Raw genomic sequence first — 9,353 nt, forward strand, 5'->3', positions numbered from 1 at the left:
AAAAAATAATAATAAATAAAAATAATAATTAGTGACAACCTGTCATGCACGACATGCAAAAAAAAAAAAAAAAGTGATAACCGTGCCGGCATGAAAAAAAATTAATAATATATTTTTATGTAAAATAATATAAATATTTAAATTTTTATATGTAAATTATGAAAATAAAGATGATTGAAATTTACAATTTAAGTCCTACAAGTTTATTACAATTGATTTATTATTTTTTAATTTATCATAAATTTAATCATAGAACTTTCAACCATCCTTACTAGAATTACAAACTTAGGTGAGCTCAACCCAAATAACTTGAGTCGAGTTTCAAAAATTTTAAAAATTGAACAACATAATTTTCAAAAATTCAAGTTAAATTTGAGTGGATTTGGACAGAAACACCAAATAACCTGAGTAACCAAAACAAAATTATATATATAAATATATAAATTATTTGCTAATTTATTTTTTTAAATAATAAATAAAATTAATTAAAAATTTAATATTAATGCACATTAGAAAAAGCAAATACTTAAGATTTCCAATAGAATTTTTCTTGAAAATATTTTTAAAAAATACACCTTTTAGAAATATGGATCGTCGAATAAAGGGTTGTTTGGGAAGTGCCATATTAGTTCATTTTTTTATCTTTGTATCTTTTTTTGGTCACATCACATCTCTACTTTTCTACACATCTTTTCGTAAAAAATAAAAAGTATAATTATCTTTTTTTATTCACATTACATCTCTACTTTTCTATACATATTTTCGTAAAAAGTAAAAAAATATACTTATTTGACACTTCCCAAATTACCACTAGGTTGATATTGAAATTTTTTACTTTTTATAGTGACATAAATGATTTAAATATGATTTTTTTTTAGAAATACTTTTTAATTTAAAAATTACAATAAAATATTAAATAGAATAAAAACAAATTTCTTACAAAATAAAAGTAAGAAATAAATTGTAAGAAGAAAATTTAATATGATATTTTCATTTAATCTAAAAATAATTCTAAATGAACAATAAATTATTACCTATAACCCAATTTTTTTTTAAATAAAAAAGGTTTAACGAACTATCACTTTTGATAATAAAAAAAAATTAACGTTTCTTTCTAATTTATTTTAGCAAAAGTAACATTTTAACAATTTGAGCCAAATATATCTTTATTCTTTATTTTAATTTCTTTAAATGACAATTGAGATAAAAAAAAAATATTATCTAACAAAATCCACCATGTTTATTAAGTGCTAAAAAAGTTATTTTTTGTTCTTTTGTTAAAAAAAAATTATATCAAAAAATATTATTATTCAAGTCCTTATAGTTTAGAAGGATAAATTTTTTTTTTAATAAAATTTAAAACAAAAAAAGAAAAAAAAATTAATAGTGATTAATAATTTGAACACATGTATTTAAAACAAATTATATTTAGACCAATAATATTATGACACATCATTATGACACATGTGAATATTGATCTCATTCTAATTGTAGTAATATTATTTGAAGAATAATTTAAAATGGAAATTTTATTTTATAATTTAACAAATGATGCAAAATTTAAGGAATGAATATTGATCTCATTCCAATTATCGTAACATAATTTAAATAAGAATCCAAATTTGAAATTTTATTTTAAGAATATTAAATTAATTTATTGACTAATCATATTTAACAGATATTAAAAAAATTAAAATTAAAAAAATGAGAAAAAAGAATTACAACTTTCAACCTTAATGAAATGACAATATTTTGCAATTCTAATAGTATATAAATAAATAGATATATAGATAAATTATGGAATAGATTATTATTTAAAACTTATATATTATGGGATAAATCATTATAATTTTAAATTTAAATTAATTGAATGCTTTCCATATAGTGTCCCTCAAATTTGAATTTTGAAATTAATTAGTATACTCACTACAAGAATTTTGACTTTTGGCGACTAAATTTTTAGTCGCCAAAAGTCAGTATTTAGTCGCTGAAGGGCTTTAGCGACTAATTTTTTGGTCGCAAAATTAGTAGCCGAAGAGTAGTTGGGAAAGCTAATTGGCGATTAAAATAATTTTAGTCGCCAAATGTATTCATTTGCCGACTAAATATTCAGTCTCCAAAAAGTTGGACATTAAATTATATTAGACCCTTTTCGGCGACCAAACTTTTAGTCGCCTAAAGTCTCACCTTTTTAGCTACTAAAATTTTAGTCGGCAAAGAGTTCTTTTTTAGCTACTAAAAACTTAGTCGCCGAAAGTTCCCATCTTTGGCTACTAAATGTTTAGTCGGCAAAGAGTTCTCTTTTGCTACTAAATATTTAGTCGCCTAAAGTTCTACATTTTTGGCTACTAAAATTTTAGTCGGCAAAAGTGTGTCTATAATTTAGTTTTTTGTTTTTAGCTACAAAATATTTTAGTAGCCAAATGTTTGATTTTCTTTGGGCTACTAAAGTTTTAGTTGCCATATGTCTATTTTTTTTTTTTTGGCTACAAAACTTTTAGTTACCAAATGTCTTTTTTTTTTTTTTTTTTGCTACAAAGCTTTTAGTCACCAAATGCTTTAGCTCAATTTCTTTTTAGCTACTAACTGTTTAGTCGCCAAAAACATGATATTATGTTTTATCGCAAAATTATAATTTCTCCACAACCTGTTTATATACAATGCAGCCTGTAATACGTATAAAAACAAAATGATACATACTATCAATCATTCCACAATCTGCATCCATATACCAAAAATAAATAACATTAAATATCAAAGTCCTTACAAATCAATTATTGTCCAAACTAAAATAATAATTCCATAAAAAATATGTCATACAAAAATCAAAACCCTCTGTATACAAAAAAATACATTTACTACCAAGCAAAATTACCATTTGGCATAGTACAAATTACCATCGTAATCTGTACTACAACAAAAGATGATATATGTACCACGACAAAAGTTTTCTATGGACCATGACAAAACGTCCTATATGTACGCCCACAAACGGTATATATGTACCACGACAGAAGGTGATCTATGTACTACAACAGTCATTATCTGTTGATTGCCAAAAGTTTTCTGTATCAGTAATAATGAACTAGACAAAAGTTGAAGACGACAAAAGTATTATATTAGTTCTACACAAAAGTGAAAATTCTTCTCCATACACCAATATGGATTATCCACAAGTCCACGAACAAAACCATCTACAAAGAAAAACAAAAAACGAAACATTAGAATTGGTTACAAAATATTAATTCAGTCAGCCATATGAAATATGTTCTAACATGCATTTAAGGTAGAACAATCGAGAAATGTTTTCTTGGAAATAAAAGAAAGTATATATATATATATATATATGTGCATCATGCAATATTTATTCCAACCAACTGCACAAACAATGTAATATGTAATTTCTTCGTTCTATAAATATATAAAAGCAATTATTAGAATATGTAGATGTTATTTTAATAAAGTTGTTGCTTTTTTAACTAAGTGTTGCAAGTTTTTTGACTAAATGTAAGGCATATTCGGGGGCTGTTATGAATTTTAGCCCCTGGAAAGCCTTTTTTCGAGTAAGTTTAGGGCGTATTCGGCTCTAACTCCCAACCTACGGGTCCGAATTACGTTCTGTCAGATCTCACAAGTCCTATTTATCATGACGAAGCTATCCGTGTGAGCCACATGGTTGTTCGGGGGCTGTTTTGAATTTTCGACCCGAAACGCCCTTTTTCGACAAAGTTTTGGACATATTCAGCTCTAACTCTCTACCTACGGGTCCGAATTAAGTTCCGTCAGTTCTCACAAGTCTTATTTGTCATGGAAAAGCTATACGTGTGAGCCACATGGTCGTTCGGGGGCTGTTTTGATTTTTTGCCCCCGAAACATCATTTTTCGACTAAGTTTAGGGCGTATTCGGCTCTAACTCCCAACCTACAGGCCCGAATTGCATTCCATCAATTCTCACAAGTCCTATTTGTCATGGAAAAGCTATTCGTCTGAGACACACGATCGTTCGGGGATTGTTTTGATTTTTCGCCCCCAAAACACCCTTTTTTGACTAAGTTTAGGGGATATTCGGCTCTAACTCCCAACCTACAGGTCCGAATTACATTTCGTCAATTCTCGCAAGTCCTATTTGTCATGGAAAAGCTATTCGTGTGAGACACACTATCATTCGGGGGTTGTTTTGATTTTTCGCCCCCGAAACACCCTTTTTCGACTAAGTTTAGGACGTATTCGGCTCTAACTCCCAACCTACGGGTCCGAATTACGTTCCGTCAATTCTTAAAAGTCCTATTTGTCATGGCAAAGCTATCTGTATGAGACACACGGTCATTCGGGGGCTGTTTTGATTTTTCGCTCCCAAAACGCCCTTTTTCGACTAAGTTTAGGGCGTATTCGGCTCTGACTCCCAACCTACAGGTCCGAATTACGTTCCGTCAATTCTCACAAGTCCTATTTGTCATGGCAAAGCTATCCGTGTGAGACACACGGTCGTTCGGGGGCTGTTTTGATTTTTCGCCCCCAAAACGCCCTTTTTCAACTAAGTTTACGGCGTATTCGTCTCTGACTCCCAACCTACGAGTCCGAATTACGTTCCGTCAATTCTCACAAGTCCTATTTGTCATGGCAAAGCTATCCGTGTGAAACACGCGGTCGTTCGGGGGCTGCTTTGATTTTTTGCCCCCAAAACGCCCTTTTTCAAACAATTAGTAAAGCATGAAAATTTACCAAAGAAGAGAATGGAAAGACAAACTTAGCATGAAAGCATTATGATCATTTGTGATAATGGTCAAAAATTTCCACATGTTTGCATCTATGATCATATAGAAACGCAATAAAATTACAATAGAAAATTTCAATTTCACAAGTCACCCCAATTTCCCAAGGTGAATTCATATTACCAATATTTATGAAGCTTGACAGAAAAAGATCAAACATACAACATAGGCTTAGCAATCCATTCAAACATACAACATAGACTCACCCCAATTTGGTTGTTGCTCATCTTCTAGTGTTGACAACAGAGGTTTAGACTCAGAAGGTAGAAACTCAGGAGTGTTGCCTTGTCAGTGATGAGGAAAGAAATGAACTGCTTAATCTTGATAATGAAGAAGTGCCAAGAAATTGTATACTTGGAGATAGCACGCTACTATACAGATCAATTGACTGCCTAGAAATTTAGTTGAGAAAAAAATTAAGTTTTTGGAAGTAGAAATAGAAGCAATACGTTATACATCACAAGGAAAAGCTAACATTTGAGGATTCCATCATACGTCCAATTCACATGTGGAATAATTGAAAGAGTTTTGAACTATTCTCAAGTATTATAATTTTTATTTCTTCACGTATGCTTTGTTAATTCCAAGATTGTTTTCACATTAAGAAGTTGACAATATTTAACTCTAATGTTCTAGAAACTTTCCCAAGTTCATGCCAATCCAAGAGTATATGCTGAACTGGTGTTTTCACTCCCTCTAAATTCTACACATGAAGTGAAAAGACGGAGTTACCCTTTTAAATTCACTACACTTAATCTTGACTTTTGAGCATTTTTGTCAAATTCACAAAGGTGTTACCCTAGCAACAGCCAACGAGCATTTAACATCATCTGAGAATTTATAGTCACTTCAAAATCAAATTCATCCACTTTTTCACTTTCACCATAATGATATGCGGATCTAGATCCTCTCTCAATCATTAATTTTTTTTCTCACTTTCTTCGGGTCTATGGCATTGGAGGAGCTTAAAGAGTATCCAAGTTAAAAAGATTCTGAACTTCTCTAATTCAATGGTTGACAAAGGTATGTTCGTTTTATTCTTGAGTTGTATTGAATTCAAGATCCTGTAAAGTTTAATTTCGCATTATTATTTTGGTTACATGTATTATTAAATCTTACAGATATCCCCACCTAATAAATTTCCACCAAGCTGTATACTCAAAAGGGTTGTGAATTCAAACAAGAATGGTGGAATACCCCCGGTGAAACGATTCCCACTTAGACCTAGAGCGGACAACACCGTCAAGCTTCTTAAACTAGATGGAATTGAACCATTTAACAAATTATAACCCACATCAAATTGCAATAGTTTGGTACAATTTGACAGTTGAGATGGCAACGAACCTTCCAAATTGTTGCGAGAGAGATTCAAAGCTTCAAGATCCAACAAGTTTCCTAGCTCCAGGGGTATAAGCCCTGTAAGCCTATTCATCGCCAAGTTAATATAAGTAACATTGGTAAGGTTTACCAAGCTTGGTGGAATTGGACCAGTCAGACTGTTGTTGCTAAGATCCAGGTACAAAGGGTTCGGATTTTTTAGAAATTTTGGAACAGCTCCGATGAGGCTATTCTGTTTAAGAATCAGCCTTGTCAGAGTCAAACAAGTTCCTACATCAGAAGGTATGCTACCTTCAAGACGATTCAGACCCAGCATCAGTTTACTCAATTGTTTATTGAAGCAAAGGTTTGGAGGTATTTCACCAACGAATGAGTTGTTGGTGAAGTCCACCAGGGTCAAATTACAATTCATTCCTAAACTTTGGGGTATGACTCCGGAAAAATGGTTGTTGAACAAAGATCTCAAGAGGTAGTTCCCCAGAAAGATTATTGTCGTACACATGGAAATTCTCATGGCTCTAAATCTTCCAAATACTTATTGGAATCTCACCATCCAAACGGTTAGTAAACAAGAAAAGGTTCTGCAACTCACTCAGCAACCCTAATTCGCTCAGGATATCCCCCTCAAGTTGGTTGTCATACAGCTGAAGATCATTCAGGGATTTCAAATTGCCAAGCTCAGGTGGTATTCTACCCAATAAACGGTTTTCACAGAGGTAAAGAAGTGTCACCTGGGTTAATTGTCCGAGAGAAGGTGGGATAGGACCGGTTAAACCACAACGAACAGCGGCAAGTTGAGTTAAGCTACTATAATTTCCCAACCCTGGTGGAATACCACTACCAAAATAGTTGAAAGACAAGACCAAAGTGTCCATTTGCTTGAAACTACACAAACCCAATTGAATAGTACCCTCTAAACTGTTATTACTAACATCAAGATACATTAGCTCCTCAAGATTATTCAAACTCTCTGGTAAATCCCCAACAAATTGATTATCATTCAAGTAAAGTTCTACCAATTTGGTACAATTTCCTATGGAGGAAGGAATGGTGCCTGACAATTGATTACCATATAGCCAAAGAGATGAAATCTCACTCATGTTGCCAACATTCAATGGGATTAAACCCTTAAGTTCGTTCACATCAAGCCAAACAGTATCCAAATGTGGGATTCGAAACAGAGATTCAAGGATTGAACCTTTCATGAAATTAGAATACAAGTTTATCAATCTCAAATTTAGCAAATTCCCAAAGCTCTCTGGTATATCACCAGTGAAGCTGTTTTGGGAGAGTTCCAAGTATTCAATGAGACTACAATTACCTAATTCAGAAGGGATTGAGCCTATGAAACCATTGTTGCTGAAATCAATGGACTTCAATTGGGTCAATCCAGTTATCTCAGGTCCTAATCGACCCAATATTTGAAAACCAGAGAGGTTTAAAGAAACTACAAAGTGGTTGTGATGATGATTGGAGTCACATTCGACTCCAACCCATGAACAAGGAGTGGAATCACATTCGACTTCAATTGCATAATTTTGTAGCCCTAAATTCAATTACTCATATGATAATCAATTGCAAAAATACACAAACAAACTCAGAAAAAAGAAAAAAAAAATAATTATGATGAGAAATGATCAATCTCGTACCTATAGATACAATGCTATACAACAAAGAGCAAGAACGAATCTCTGTACGCCATTCCCAGCCACTTCGGATCAGATTTCTTGACCTAGTAGCGATAACAAATGACTCGGCGGCACATATAATTCCAGCGAATTCTCCGGTGATAATGAAACATCCGGCGGCTGAGTGCCACCACTAGCGATATCAACGATTGGGTTCTTCCCAAATATCTCTCTCGGCAACAAAACTCTCGAAACCCCAAAAATCGCAACTGGGTTTTGATCAAACACAGTCTGTGTCACCGAAGCCTGAACGATTCCTGTATCGATTGCCACCGACCCATTAACCCTAGAAATGTTCAGTGTGAAGCGTCCGGCTCCCATGTCCTCCGTGGCCAAGGTGGGTTGAACCGGGTTCACAATCGACTCGAGGGAGCCGAGAGGGTAGTACGACTGATTGATTCTCTGTGTGAGAGAGAGAGACAGAGGGAGAGCAAGAGAGAGAAGGAACCATGTGAAGAAGTAATAGATTTGGGCAAAAGTTTAGGCGCCAATATGAAATTTTTCGCAATAAAATTTCGAACAGATATGGCAACCAAATTTTAGTCGCTGAAGATAGGTTACCAAAGATAAAATAAAAAAAAAAAAAAATTACTTTTTGTCTGCTAAAGGTGACTAAAATAATTTGTCGCTGAAAGTAAGTTTTTGGCGACAAAGAGAAAAAATAATTTTTTTATTTTCCATTCGGCGACTAAATATTTTAGTAGCCAAAAGTCAATATACGGCAACTAAATTTTTTTTTGTCGCTGAAAGTAAGCTTTCGCCAAAGAGAAAAAATAATATTTTTATTTCCCATTCGGCGACTAAATATTTTAGTACCCAAAAGTCAATATACAACGACTAAGTTTTTTTTTTTGTCGCCAATTCTGGCATTTTTAGCGACTAAATTTTTTTTAGTCGCCAATAATGAATATTCCCCGACTAAAAACAATTAGTAGCGAAGTATTTTACTTTGCCGACTAAAAAGAATGTTGGTCGCCAATTCCATAACTTTTGGCAACGAAAAAAAAATTTAGTCGCCAATTTGGTTGCCAAATGTGCATTTTGTTGTAGTGACTTTCTATTTTTTATTTTATATATTTGATATACTTTCCATCTGAAAGTCATAAATTAAGAGATTTTTTTTTTTTTGAATGAGAGCTATAGAGGATTTTTTTTAATTATTTAAAATAAAAAAAATAGAAATTTTAGTTTGAGATATTGGAGCTCCTACAAAACTTGTGGTTAGAAATCTCCTTTTACTTATATAATATAGAAATAGATAAATAGATAGATTTAATAAGAATTTATATTTATTTTAGATATTTTTTATATACAATTTTTTTTTATAGATTTTTTATAAAAATAATTTAACAATCTCATCACTAACCATAATGTATCGGAAAAGTTGAAAAGAGTGCAACATAAGAGAAGTCAAAAAGGTTTGTGGGTTGAGAAAAGTCAATAAATGCTGAGGTTTTTTTTTAAATAAAAAAATTAGAAAATTAAAATTGAAATATTGGAACTCTCACAAAACTTGTGGGTTAGAACTCCCTTTTCTTTATGTAATATATAGATC

General features: G+C 32.2%; 1 pseudogene; it reads right to left on the minus strand.

Annotated features, from left to right (window-relative positions):
* Positions 1 to 5,880: 5,880 nt before the first annotated feature.
* LOC114278129 (uncharacterized) lies at positions 5,881 to 8,119 on the minus strand (annotated as a pseudogene).
* Between the last annotated feature and the right edge of the window lie 1,234 nt (positions 8,120 to 9,353).

The sequence above is a fragment of the Camellia sinensis genome, chromosome 3 (genome assembly GCF_055761805.1).
Source record: "Camellia sinensis isolate YWXY chromosome 3, ASM5576180v1, whole genome shotgun sequence".
NCBI lineage: Eukaryota > Viridiplantae > Streptophyta > Magnoliopsida > Ericales > Theaceae > Camellia > Camellia sinensis.